A 14,303-nucleotide genomic window follows, 5' to 3' on the forward strand; every position below is an offset into this window, starting at 1 on the left:
TGTGCCTACAATGGAATATGTGAAATACACATAAGCCCACTTGGCCAACAGAAGATCCCAACATTAAAAATATAATTGCAATTAGCCATATCCTCCTCTCCAATTTTCATCCTCCTGCCTTCTCAAACATTCACTTTCCTGATTTTTGTGTTTATCATATGCTTGCTTTTTAAAAATAATTGACTACAATGTATTTCTCCCCAAACAATATTTGCTCAGCTCTGAGGTAATATGGATAGTGCTTTCATTAACGGTCTTATACCTGTCTCCTAATGCACACCTGCAAGAGTTTACACACCCAAGAGTAAAATTGCTGGGCCACAGAAATGTAATCTTTATCTGTGCTAGACATACCAAGTTATTTTCCAAAGAAATTGTGCTATTTTACAGTCCCAACAGTATATAAGATTCTGTTTTTCCACATCCTCACCAACATTTAGTATTATTAGACTTCTGAATTTTTTGTCCATCTAGTGGATAGAAAATGATACCTCATTATGCTTTTAATTTGCATTTTCCTGATTATTAACAAAGTTGAGAATCTTTTATTTTTATGTATTTAAAAAAATATTTTATGTATTTATTTGACAGAGAGAGTGAGAGAGCACAAGCAGGGGGAGCAACAGAGGGAGAGGGAGAAGCAGGCTCCCCGCTGAGCAGGGAGCCCAACACCGGGCTTGATCCCAGGATCCTGGGATCATGGCCTGAGCCAAAGGCTGACACTTAACTGACTGAGCCACCTAGGCACCCTGAGAATTTTTAAATTTTTTTAAAGATTATTTATTTGAGAGAGAGAGAGAGAGAGACAACATGAGAGCAGGAGGGGCAGAGAGAGAGAGAGAGAGAATCTCAAGCAGACTCTGTGTTGAGCACATAGCCTGACGTGGGGCTCGATCCCCTGAGATCATGACCTGAGCCAAAACCAAGAGTTGGATGCCACCCAGGTGCCTCAAATTTGAGAATCTTTTAGTATCTTGATTTATTTTTGTGAATTATATCATGTTTATTTTTCTGAAATACATCACGTTTTCTGGACCTTTTTTGGCAGGTTGCAGGCACCCTTTATATATTCTGGATCCTATTGTTTTGTCAGATGTAGTATCAAGATTTTCTGAGTTCATGGCTGATCTTTTTACTCTCTTTATGATATTTTCAGTAAGCAGAAGTTATTAATTTCAATGAAGTGAAGCTTCTATAGCTTTTCCTTTTTGGTTTGTGCTCTTTGTGGCTTTCACTTCCATAGAGAAGGAAGAATTCATTGTGAAAGGGAAAACTTGGAATCTTTTAGAAGAAAATACAGCAGAGTGACCCCTACAGCCTTTGGGTAGAGAAGGATTTCTTTTTTTTTTTTTTTTTAAGATTTTATTTATTTGACAGAGAGAGAGATAGCAAGAGCAGGAACACAAGCAGGGGGAGTGGGAGAAGGAGAAGCAGGCTTCCGGCTGAACAGGGAGCCTGATGTGGGGCTCAATCCCAGGACCCTGAGATCATGACCTGAGCCAAAGGAAGACACTTAATGACTAAGCCACCCAGGCACCACCCCCTTTTTTAAAGATTTTATTAGAGAAGGATTTCTTAAACAAGACCCCAAAAGTGCTTATCTTTAACCATTGCTATGTTAACAAACATTTTTAAAGGATTGTTAGAATAAATCAGGAGGATAAGCTGAGCCCTAGCCACCGCTGTTTTTATTATTTTCCCAGGAGAAACACAGCACTCTGCGCTGCTATTGAAGGCGTGGTCTCAGAGCAAAGGGCTGTTGGTGTGGTCCCAGCAATGGCCCCTGTCCCATCCCTCTCACCTCGAGGCCACCACCTTCCCAGAAGGGAGGCACAGGGACCTACAGTGGTTTCTTCACCTTTAGTTCTTTTCTGTTACTAGTGCTGATGGGGGTCTGTTTCCGCTAATCTTAACTGTGGCAAAATGCTCCAGGATGTCTATTCTTCTGGTTACATATGGAATTTCCTGGACTTCAGTTGATTGCTTGGGATGGGGGCTGATTAGACGCAGCTATTTCTAGGCATCCTTGCCTTTTCTTTCCTGAAAAACCATTGTGTTAGCAACATATTTTTAGGTGAGGCTATGTTATTCACATACATTTTTTCTTTTTCACCAATTTCAAGCAAAGTTTTCTTCCAGAAAAAAGCACACTAGCATTGAGGGCTACTTTCAACCATTCTATTCTTTGTGATACTATTTATATAGTCCTTGTAATACTGTACTTTAACATACTTATGATTTTAAGGCCCATTTTTTACCCTGGGCAATCTCATGAGGCTTTCCTCAATCCTTCTTATCACCCCCTGCTCCTTTCTCATCTATTTATGGGTCATTATCCCCTTCTCCATCAACATCTTCTCAGCATAGCTGAAAGCTCCAGGGAGACTAGGTTGGTGTGAGGCTCTGCCATGATGAATGGGTTTCTTTTCACTCCTCAGTAATGAGCTGGCTTCCACTAAGGGCAGCTAATTTTTTGTAGCTACTTGGAGTAAGCAGATTAGGTTACCAGTATCACTGCTTATCTCATTCTAGAATCAATGATCCAATTCACATGATCACCACCTATAAATCTGGAGAAACTATTTTATAGAAACCCTAGTAATTGATTAGTAGGCACTTTCTGAAATGAATCATTTACAAGACAATGTCTTGGTTCCCAGCCTATTTCTGAGGCAATTAGGACCTAGTGGGTGGCTTATTTGTTGACTGTTTGATGATGGCCATTTATTCTGGTATAATATCTGAATCTTATTCCTAGTTTCTCAGTGCTTGGGCCACCAGCTCTTTCTCATTTCTTTGTCCTAGGCTTCTTTCTGAAACTTTCTCAGATAGATGCCCAGTCTGTGATACAGTAGATTCTGAGTTTCCGTCTATCTGTTGATTTTGATGGCACTGAAATGTCATGGCTGCTTTGATCCTTGAAGCAAGTCATAGCCAGTATCTGCCTCTCCCTGCTTTACCTTCCCAGGTCCAGCTGACCATATGAGAGGAGAAGGCCGAAGAGATGTGTAGGTAGAGGACACACAGAATGCCCTGTCTCTCATCCCAAGACCTGTATGGTAATGTGGCATGCCAACAGAGAATGGCTGTGCTCCAGCATTAGGTTCTGCTTGAGGCTGAAATCCTTGTTTTTCTAGTCAGATAAGCATACAGTATTTATGATTTTGTATATGCCAGGCATGAAATTATAGACTGTGCCTTAAAATCTGAGTGAGGGGTGGGGGGTGCCTGGGTGGTTCAGTCAGTTAAGCATCTGACTCTTGGTTTCAGCTCAGGTCATGATCTCAGGGTCCTGGAATCGAATCCCACATTGAGCTCCCTGCTCAGCAGAGAGTCTGCTTTTCTCTCTCCCTTTGCTCCCCCCCACCCCACATTTGTGCTCTCTCCTTCTCTCACTCTCTCTTTCAAATAAATAAAATCTTTAAAAAAAATCTGAGTGGGACAAGAAGTCAAATCACTGCTGCCATACACTGGGCACTTTCTGTGAACAAGGTGATTTTGCTAAGAGTTTTACCTACACCCTCTTATTTAATCATATAACCATATTTGTCCTAGGGGTTATCACTTATATGAAAAACAAGGTGGAGAAAGGTTGGGTACATTTTCTAGGTCATTCAACTAACAAGTGAAGAAGTTAAATTCAAACATACACTTAGCTAACTCAAGAGGGTGCTTTTAACCACTACACCACACTGCCTCCCCCTTAAAAAAATAGATGATAAGCCAGAATTACATGATACTAAGTAAAAGGAGGTCACAGAAAGGAGAGTTCTCAGTAGGCTAGAGTAGTCATGGGCTATAGGATAGAAGGGAAGTGTCCATAAAGAACATCTAATCCCAGATTTCTCAAACTTTTTTAAATGTGGTAAAAATCATATAACATTAAAAAAATATGGAATGCTTCATGAAGTTGCATGGCATCCTTGCAAAGAGGCCACACTAATCTTCTCAGCATCATTTCGGCTTTAGGATATGTGCTGCTAAAGCGAGCACTCTTAAGCTTTTTAACTTCCAACCCACAATGTGAAATGTATTTTACATCATGACCCAGTAAACACAAGCATAAATAACCAAAATGAAATTTTACCACGCAATACTTGCCCTACTCTATGCAGTGCACTCCGTTTTTCTACTGTGTTTTATAACTTTCTCTTAAAATAATTCTGGTTATGGTCTATTAAATAGACTTTATGACTTAGAAATATCGGTCTCGAAACCTCAACAGATGGGGTAATTGAGATCTAGAAATGTCTAGGGTACCTAGCACAATGTCTTGCAAATGGTAATTCTAAATGTTTTTGTTCTTTCCTTATGTGATTCAACACACCCACGCAGCACCTCAGTGGCAGAGCTGGGATGGAATGCAGATTTCCTGATTCCCAATCCAGAGTTTTTCTCTCAAGGAAAGTTTGTCAAAGAGGGACTCTCCCATGGCAGAGTTTCCTCACAGGTGTGGGTAGAAGTAGGAGGAAACAAACAGTGAAGTTGTGGAAGACTCACACTGCCACACTCCCCAGTGGGCTTTGCTCAAGGTCACCGGGTGCTAGAACAAGCTAATTCCAAAGCTGATGCCTTTTCTCTGGTTGTCTATACTGGTTGCTCAGTGAAATCACCTGGGAGCTCTTTAACAATACTAATGTCCAGGCTACACTCAGATCAATTTCATCTGATTAGTTAAGGATGGGGTATGTTCTAAAAGCTCCTCAGGTGATTTTAATACATAGTGACCATCTCAGTAAGAAGATATCCCTTAAAACTCTTCCTGCTTATCCTTCAAGATCCAGCCAAAATGCCTCTCTCCCAGCCTGATAGCATCCTGACTCAAATTCACAGTCAAAAGTAACTGCCTTTCCAATATTGTACTCATCCAGCACCTAGAGCCTTTTATCCTGTGTTTATCTCCCCTGCTAGATGATGCACTTACTAAATGCAGAGTTTATGCCTTACTCATCTTTGTATCCAACCATTCAATAAATATTTACAGAATGCCCTTTGCTCAGATGGTTCTTCTTCCCCAAACCACCCAGATCTCCAAAATCTACTGTGATTCAGCTATAACTCCTAATGAGGGTAATGGAAATTCTCCCCAGGATCGGTTCTACTAAGGACAAGAGGGACGCTCAGTGTAGGAGCTGGAGCATCCTGACCAGGGGGGACAGCAGTCACTAGAGACAGCGAGACTGCAGCATCTCTTCTTGTGTGTCTGGGCTTTCTCTCCCAATCTTTCTCCTCCAGCCTTTCAGATTTCTGATAAGGCAGTGTGGCCCAGTGTGCAGAACCCTGGACAGGAAGTGGGGAAGATGGACTTCCTGTTCTGGTCACAACTGCCAGTGCGTTGCGCCGTAGAACTCACTTTTCCGTTTTGTTAGCTGAGAATGACAGCATTCCTAACTGAATTGTCACCCTCTGCTTCTTTCCCCTTGGGGATTATATAAGAACTCATATATGAAAACAAGCTTCGTTCGGGTCCTTGAGCTTTTCCGAGGACAGCTTTGTATAAATATAAGATACCTTTTGTTATTGTTTATAGCCCAAGGGATTTGCGGAAAGAAGTTGAGAGCCAGCGATGCTCTTTTTTATAGGCAGAAAATAGCTGCTGGAAAAACAACCTGGTGTGTAGAGCACAATGTTCTTATCGAACAGACAGAATTATCTTTCCCAGGCAGCCATGAACACAAACACCTGGTGCACACGTTTCCTGCCCCTTCACATATTTTGAAAGAAAGGGACCTTTACCCTGACCTGTCAAGCAGTGATCTTCATGAACTTCTGTCCACAGACTCTGCGACAGTTATCTTGGCTTGCTGCTGTGGACTTCAATGGTAAACACAGCTGATCGTCACTTATGGGGCATCTTCTTCTCCAGATATCACTCAGAACTTATCAGATCCACACATGTGCGTTTCTTTTTCCTCAAAATGCAGCCACTGGATGGGTTAAGAGGACCTTAAAGACTTGATCCTGACCCAGTAATTGTTTAAAATCTTTGGGGAAAGAAAACAAAATAAACCCACTGAAAACACTTAGCGAACAAATCTATTCATATTAAGATTCACCTTCTACCTTCAAGACTCAAAGGTGTTTAAAGAAGATAGAAATCAGTGTGGGAAAGTTCTATGGAGGACAAGGACACAATACACACAGAAAGTGCTCAATAATATTGGTTAAGTAAATGAAGGAAACTTGAAATGGGCCTCGAAGGATGAAAAGCATCTGAAATGGCAGAGGGAAGGAGCAAATAGCCATGGCTAGAAAAGTCATGTAGCACAGTGGTTTGAGTATTGACTGTGGAGTCAAGTGGATTGACCTAGGTATGGCACACACCAGCTGTGTTTCTGAACAAATTAAGTAATATCCCAAAGCTCTACTCTCCTCTTGCATGATAAGTGAGTACTAACAACACCTCCAGCATAGATTTTGGGGAGAATTGAATGAGCTAATATAGGCAAAGCTCTTACCACAATGTCGGTCATATAGTGACTGTTCAAACAGTATTTGTTGTTGCTGTTGTTGTCACTATTAGGGAAAATGTGAACAAAGGCAGGGATTACTTAGTCTGTAATGAAATAATCAAAATATTTGGTATTAAGTATGATTCATGTGAATTTGAATAGGCTCTCTTGGTAAATTACCTACAAGATAAAACCCAAACTCCTTAGTCTGGCAGATAAAGGTCTTCACATCCATCCCTGCCTTCTTCTCATCTCCTGCCATGATAATTTGCCCCCATCAGTACTGTGAAGGAAGGAAAATATATATTACCTCCTCAAGCTCCGATTTCTTGCCTTTTCCTTCTTTTAGCACCTTCCCCACCCCCACTGCCTCCATATCCCACCGAGCTCACAATCCTTCTTCTTTGTCTTCCATCCCCACTTATACCCCACCTCCCCTCAGCCAGGGCTGGTTGAGATCCTGGTGAATAGTAAGGAAGGCCTCTGCAATTGTGGCCTTTCAGGCAACAAGGACAGAATAAGGGGTTTGGGGATAGAGATTCTCTCGGATGTTTCTTGATCCTGTCGATTCCTATATGTATATAGATCCTATATATAGATAGCCAACCTCCTCTAACATAAGGAGCACTCAGCAGGAGAATTTCAAGTTCCTTTACAGATCAAACTTTCAAAGTGAGAACGGAAGGAATTCATTTTCTTCCTGACAGACATGGCTTGGGCCACAGGCACCATAACTAAGCCGTGATATCACAGGCCATTAAGCTACTGTGCAGTATGGGCACTGCACACAAAAGTCTGACATAGGCATCTGCTTGTCCAACTGTGAGCTCCCACCCTCTCCCTGCCCAACTCACCCTATGGATGACAATCATATTCCTCGTGGCCACATTCCTTGGTTCATAAGACTTTCTTGGTAAATTACCTGCAGGATAAAACCCAAACTCCTTAGTCTGGCAGATAAAGATCTTCACATCCATCCCTGCCTTCTTCTCTGCCTTCTTCTCAAATCCTGCCATGATAAGTTTCTCCCCAGTTCTTCCAAACCCCACACCCTTTCAGGACATTGTCCTTCAATCTGAACACCTTCCCTAACCTTCACCTGGTAAACTCCTGCTCACTCTACCAGAACTACTCCAGTATCAATTCCAAAGTAAAAACTATCATGTCTTCTCCAGCCTTTGGACTCTACAATCCTTTGTTCCAGGTTGTTTAGATCCCAAAAGTTTGGCGCATAATAGATGCTTAAGAAATATTTCTTGAGTGAATGAGTTCTATCTTCAATAATAGCATTTATTATGATATATGTTAATTGTCTTACTTACTTGTTGGTTTCCTCTTCAGACTGTGAGCTTCTCAAAAGGGTGAGGTGAAGGGAAATTGTGTGTTTTGTATCTGTGTTCTCAGACCCTCACCCGGTGATTCATAAGGTAGGCTTCAAGTAAAACTTTGACAAATTAATGAATTTCTAATATATCTTTTTGCAAAAGTTATTTTTTCCTCATTATACATTCTTTGTTTCATGCTTAGGCTGTCCTCTCTTGGTGTTGGGTTGAGGGAAGGGACAGGAAAGAGTACAGAAGTCTTTTGTTACCCTACCTCTTTAGCATATAGCCGAAAAAGTGAAAAGCAGGAGCAGGGGAAGCCAGTCATACGTTAGAGTCCTTGGAATCAGAGGCTGAGACGGGGGTCTTGGGCAAATGCTCACAGGAAGGACTTGTAAGGGAGTGAGGGAAGCAAGACAGGGCATGTGAGAAGCAAAGTGAGGACATGGGTTCAGCTGTGGTCCAGTCTCCACTCAATCCTATGCGAAGTTCTGAGACAAGGGTGGCCTCACAGAATTGCCCCACCTGGAGGCAAAGGAGCTGGGCTTTTACACTGCTTCATTAGTAGTTGTCTGCAAGTCACACCCAGAAGTCGGGGGACAACCTCCCAGGCAGTTCTAGGTGGATCAGCTCCGGAGGGCCAAGAGCAAGTCTTCAGTGATGGGTGTGGCTGTAAGCCACTGGTCACCAACACTCACAGCAGCTGAGTGACAAGAAAACTGGACTGGTGAAAGAATCTCAGCAGCACAGCAAAAGCCCTAACCACATCCCTAAAAATAAAGACAGTAGAAAAGTGTTTACTCCTACAAGGATTATCCAAGACTTTATTTAAAACCTATCTACTCCTACTAGATCAACAAGTCTCTTTGGACTAGAGCCTCACACCCTAACAGATTAGAAACAACAAGAGAGAAGAGAGTGCAGAAACTCTTAAATGTAAATACACCAATTGAGAAGTAAAAAACAAACAGGAACTCCAAAAAGCATAGCAGTCTGGAATCTTGGAGTGTAAAACCATAGAGGATTAGAAATTAAAGTCTAAAACCATTGAGATTTACAATGATGCCCTAAGTCAACAAGAAAAGGTTAAATAAGCTATGTTTGGCATTCTACTTTTAAGAACACAGGGTGATAAGCAACATAATTTTAGATTTCATTTGAAATGTGGAAGCTTTAGGTATATGAACAATTACACAGACATTTTACTTTTGCAGAATCTCTCCTTCCCTGCCAGCCCTAGATAAGGGAGGTATCACTGAATTACATCTTGGAGAACATCTGACCCCGAGGAGCCTGTTGAAACTTCTCAGACGGTAGCATAACCTTAGCTTTTTTTTTTAATGTTCTGACCATTCTGATTCCACCTAGCACAAGTGATGAAATAATTAGAGCTGACAGAAAGTTCCAATCACCATATATATATAGTCTGATGGAGAGAGCTCTAGCCTGGCATCTGGAGTTCAAATTCCTCCACTGTCCTTAACATCTGTGTGACCCTATGCAAGTCATTTATCTTCTCTGAGTCTCAGTGTCTTCACCTGTAAGGGAAAAATTATCATATTATTATTATTTATTATATTATATTACATACTGTATATATTATGTGTAATATATTATTATATTTATATTAATATTATTATGTCTCATCAGCCTGCTGTGAGGAGCAAATGAGATAATGCTTGTGTAGTTGCTTTGTAAAGGGCAAAGAATAATTAAAATGGAAGTAGAATATTTGGAAAAGTAACAATCATTTCATCCCTTTCTTTTTTCCAGTGAACCCTTTGACAGTTCTAAACCTCTAAAACTGGTGAGATAGACATGGATGCCATTTCCTAGATTTATGCTGATCCTGTTCACTGCTATCTGGCCTCCTCTGCTGCCCTCTCAGTAGCCGACCTGTACCCTTACTTCTTGCTCCTATTTCAGAATGACTGTCTTTGGAGAATGGGGTTTCTCAGGAAGGACATTGCACAATCAGAAATCGCTGATCTGCCAAGGCCGTAACATTTTTTTTCCTGGAGCCCTTTCAGGAATGTGTCACAGAAGGTGGGGGAGATGGGCCATGGAACAGAGAGTACTAGGCACCAGCAACCAGGTAATAAAATGTTTGAGCATTCCTTTTCAAAATTTAATGAAGACATCAATCTTCATTAAGTCAAAGAGTCTGGGGTCCACAGCAGGGAGATTTACTGAGCTGCATCCAAAAGTGGGAAAAACAATGATCAAAATGCAGGCCATAGAGGAAGAGGCAGTGAATTCTAGAACTTGATGACATCTATTTTCAACAACTGTTGAGTTTGCCAATAGCTATTATCCCTAAACATGAGCCTCAAGCTCAGTGGTGTGCCAAAGCCAGCTTGTACCAACTCAAGAGAGCCAATTACTCATGGCTCTTCCCAACTCCATGCTCAGTGATGTCATGTTGGTAGCCTGCAATCAGCCATGGTTTCAGTATTTACCATGGAGATCAGCAGGTGCCACAAATAGAGTTTTTTTTTTATCCTTCCAGAGAGCCAGCTTACCAGCACACCACTGCTTAAGCTTGCATCCAAATGTCAACAAGATGTGTGGAACCCTGAAATAGCTTTCAGAAGAGCAGTGTTGTTCTTGAATATCCACGTGAACCACTGAAAAAAAATAGTTTATGTGTTTATAAATATCAGAAATCCTTTGCTTTTATATTCCAAATTTGCCTTCCTCATATAGCCTCTTTTTTCTTTGAGGCTGAATGTGGAGAACTGCTGCTACTGAACTGAGAAAAACCTGAGTCAGTGTTATATCCTTGGCATTGTCAACAGGATTGTTTTTCCATGAGTGTTCCCCAAGCTCTACCCTCCACTGCTACAGAGGATGCATATGGGAAGGAATTTTTCTTCAGGGAGTATACCCTCAGAGCTTGAGGTATCTGTAGAAAAGTAGCAGCAAGATGCTGCTCTCTGCTTGGGGGAATTTTGCCATACAGATTGCATATAGCTGAAAGTAGCCAACTTTAGTAGGAGAACATAATTCTCTTCTTTCTTTTCATACTGAACTGTAGGATTAACAAAGAATAAAGGGGAATAAAAATACAAACATACACAATATTCACCTCCACAGAACTTTCTTTCACTAATGTCTTTGTGGCTGTAGCTAATGATTTTCACCACTGTTTCCCATAACTTACCTAGAGACTAAAAGGAAAAGGGATGGGGAAGAAAATTGGCATTTATAGAGCACCATCTTGGTATGAGGTACTAGAGTGTCTTATTTAATTACCACAGCAACCATGCAAAGAAGGTACTGTTATTTCTGTTTTTTCAGAGAAGGAAAGGCAAGTATTACCTAAGGTTAGCCAGCTAATGGGTTTTTGGAACTGGAATTTTAATATAGGTCTCTGACCAGATTTTTGTGCTCAAAAATCTTTTGATTTTGTGCCTTTTCTACCACTCTATTGACTTATGGAAAAACAAAGTCCAACTGTGGACCCAGTTCTGGACACATGGGTGCAGGCTGAGTCTGGTCCCTTGGGGCTGGTCTTCCACAAAGATACACATTGGATTGTCTAATTTGATTGGAATGTGTAAAGATACACACTGGATTTTTCTAGAGAAAGCCCAGAGTCTTCCTGGATGCAGGACTTGCAATTTCTCAGGGGCAGTTTTGAGACAAACACCAAGTCCCTGTTGTCATGTCCATTAAAGATGTAAAATAGGAGAAAAGCATGGAAATCAGAAGTGAATCTTAGAGAAGACTTTTAAGGATTTTTTAAGCACCCTTGTTTTAATGGCCTAATCCAACTGCTACTAACAGAACCACAAACTGCCACCTGTGTTGTTTAAAGAAAGAAAGGGAAGATTGTCTTTTCCAGTAATCTCATACTGGGAGAAATACATGACAGTTTTACCTGTAAATTTCACATTAGCAGTCATATTTTGGGGGACTATGTCATATCTCAGGCTAAGGAATGTGACACATGCCCTTTGGTTTCCTAGGATAAACCTAACAAAATCTTATTTTTCAAGTTTCAGTGATAAAGATATTACTGATACTCATACTTTACTTTCATAGAGTTTACCAACTCACACCAACTCAGAGAGGTTAGGAGAATTGTTTATTTGATTTTGGATAAAGTGCAGATAGACATTGCATTTCTGCACATGATCCCTTTACACACTCAAAAACAATCCCTTATGTTCTTTTCAAATCATTTTTTCTCCTGGGCAATAACTTCATTTATGTATTTACTTATGTATGTATGTATGTATTTTTAGATTTTATTTATTTGACAGAGAGAGCACAAGCAGGGGAGAGCAGCAGGCAGAGGGAGAGGAAGAAGCAGGCTCCCTGCAGAGCAGGGGAGCCCGATGTGGGACTCAATCCCAGGACCCTGGGGATCATGACCTGAGCCGAAGGCAGTCGCTTAACAACTGAGCCACTTAGGTGCCTTAATAGGCTTTTAAATTTGTGATTATATAAGTAATATATATTATGTAAGTAATAGATATATAAGTAATAGATATACAAAAGGTTAAATAATAAAAAAATCTAATGTAAAATGATTTAAGTATAGGATGTTACTCTAATTTTTACTTTATTAATTTTTAGAGGGGGGAGGGGCAGAGGGAGAGAGAAGGGGGGGGATCTTAAGCTCTCTCACAACCCTGAGATTCTGACCTGAGCCAAAATGAAGAAGTCGGACATTTAACCAACTGAGCCACCCAGGTATCCCTAGGATGTTACTCTAATTTTTAAAGTGTGTACTTTAGGAATCTAGTATTTTTACCCAAATATTTTTAGTAAGTATAAAAATCTCATATAAAATTTTTCTAAAATATTTTATAAGTTTTCTACTGTGAAAGCCTAAAGTCTAGCAGGAGAGAGAAAGAGTGAGAGAGAGAACATGTATGTGAGTTAAGTCTTCAACACTCCTCAGTTAGAAGTGCCTGTATGACCTCTAAGTGGAAATGTACGTGGCTAGATATGTGGGTCTGGAACTCAGGAGAGAGATTCAGACTACAGACACAGATGTGGAATTCAATAGAATATAGATGGTAATTTGAGTCATAAGAATGGAACATATCAAGCAGTAAAAATATATAGAGTAAGAAAAGGGTGGGGTCTAGAACTGAACCAAAAAAATCTCCCACATCTAAAAGCCAGGACTGTTCAGATGTCTAGAGCCACTCAAATATCTCCACCATCTCTGGACCCATTCTGTCTTCCACCTCCTAGGTAAGTTCTGGGCCAGAAAAGAGGCTTCATTGGCATTACAGATCATGTTGGAGTCCTCCCTGCACCAACTAAAAAGCTTTTAGGAGAATTGGCATTTTTTTAAATGCATAAGAGAGCTTATATTTCCAGTTAGGATGCAGAGGCAGTCAATAGAAGCAGATCCAAAGATGGCCCAATTATGAGAATTATCAGACCAAGACTTTAAAACAACTATTACAGATATGTTAAATAATTTATAGGAAAATACAAATATAATACATAAAGAAATGGAGTATTTCAGGAGAACAATTCAAACATTAAAAAGATTATAGAACTGAAAAATATCTCTAAGATATTTGGGGGCCTACAAGGAACAAGTGGGCACTGCAGAAGAAAGATCAGTGAATGGGAAGCAAAATCAATAGAAATCATTCAAACAAGAGGAAAGAGAAGAAAAAAGGTAGGAAAGTAGATAGATTATTGATAAGCATGGAATAATATCAAGTTTCTAACATATATGTAACTGCAGTCCTTGAAGGTGAGGAGAAAGAGAATCAGGCAGAAAAAATACTTGAAGAAATAACTGAAACTTTCCAAATTTGATGAAAACATCAAACCATGGATCTGTGAAGTTCAACAAGCCTCATGCAAGACGAAACAGAGAAAATCCCTCCTAAACACATGGTAACCAAATCGATGAAACATAAAAAGAAAAAGAGCATCTTAAAAGTAACCAGAGGGACGCCTGGGTGGCTCAGTCAGTTAAGCGTCTGCCTTCGGCTCAGGTCATGATCCCAGGGTCCTGGGATCGAGTCCCGCATCGGGCTCCCTGCTCCGCGGGGAGCCTGCTTCTCCCTCTGCCTCTGTCTCTCTCTGTCTCTCATGAATAAATAAATAAAATCTTTAAAAAAAAAAAAGTAACCAGAAAATTAAAGACATACTAACCAGGAACAGTGATATGAATGGTAGCTGATTTTTCTTTAGAAACTATGCAAGACAGAAAATGTATCAGAAGATAATGGAATAACATCTTTAAAGGGAATAGAACTGTCCCCGTAGAATTCTAAACTCAACTAAAATAATTCTTTAAAAATGAAGGTAACAATGAGACATTTTCAGATGAAAGAAGGCTGAGAGAATTTGCCGCAAGCACACCTATACTAAAATAAATGCTAAAAAATTGTTTTCAGACTAAAGATACCAGATAGAAACTTGAATATACAGGAAGGAAGAAAAAATGAGGAAAATAGGTAACATATTTCCAGTTTCTAGTCCAGCAAGGAGCTTAGAAGCTGTCACTCTGACTAACAAGTTAAAAACTTAACAAACTGAAAAATTA

General features: G+C 40.3%; 1 non-coding gene across 1 annotated transcript; it reads right to left on the reverse strand.

Moving 5' to 3' along the window:
• Window positions 1-3,886: 3,886 nt before the first annotated feature.
• Window positions 3,887-3,993, reverse strand: LOC123849124 (U6 spliceosomal RNA). Its single transcript, XR_006791962.1, has one exon. It is a non-coding gene; the product is annotated as a U6 spliceosomal RNA (small nuclear RNA).
• Window positions 3,994-14,303: the final 10,310 nt, after the last annotated feature.

This window comes from Mirounga angustirostris, unplaced genomic scaffold (assembly GCF_029215605.1).
Source record: "Mirounga angustirostris isolate CCGP_5_RB_7025 unplaced genomic scaffold, mMirAng1.0.hap1 SCAF_2, whole genome shotgun sequence".
Lineage (NCBI taxonomy): Eukaryota > Metazoa > Chordata > Mammalia > Carnivora > Phocidae > Mirounga > Mirounga angustirostris.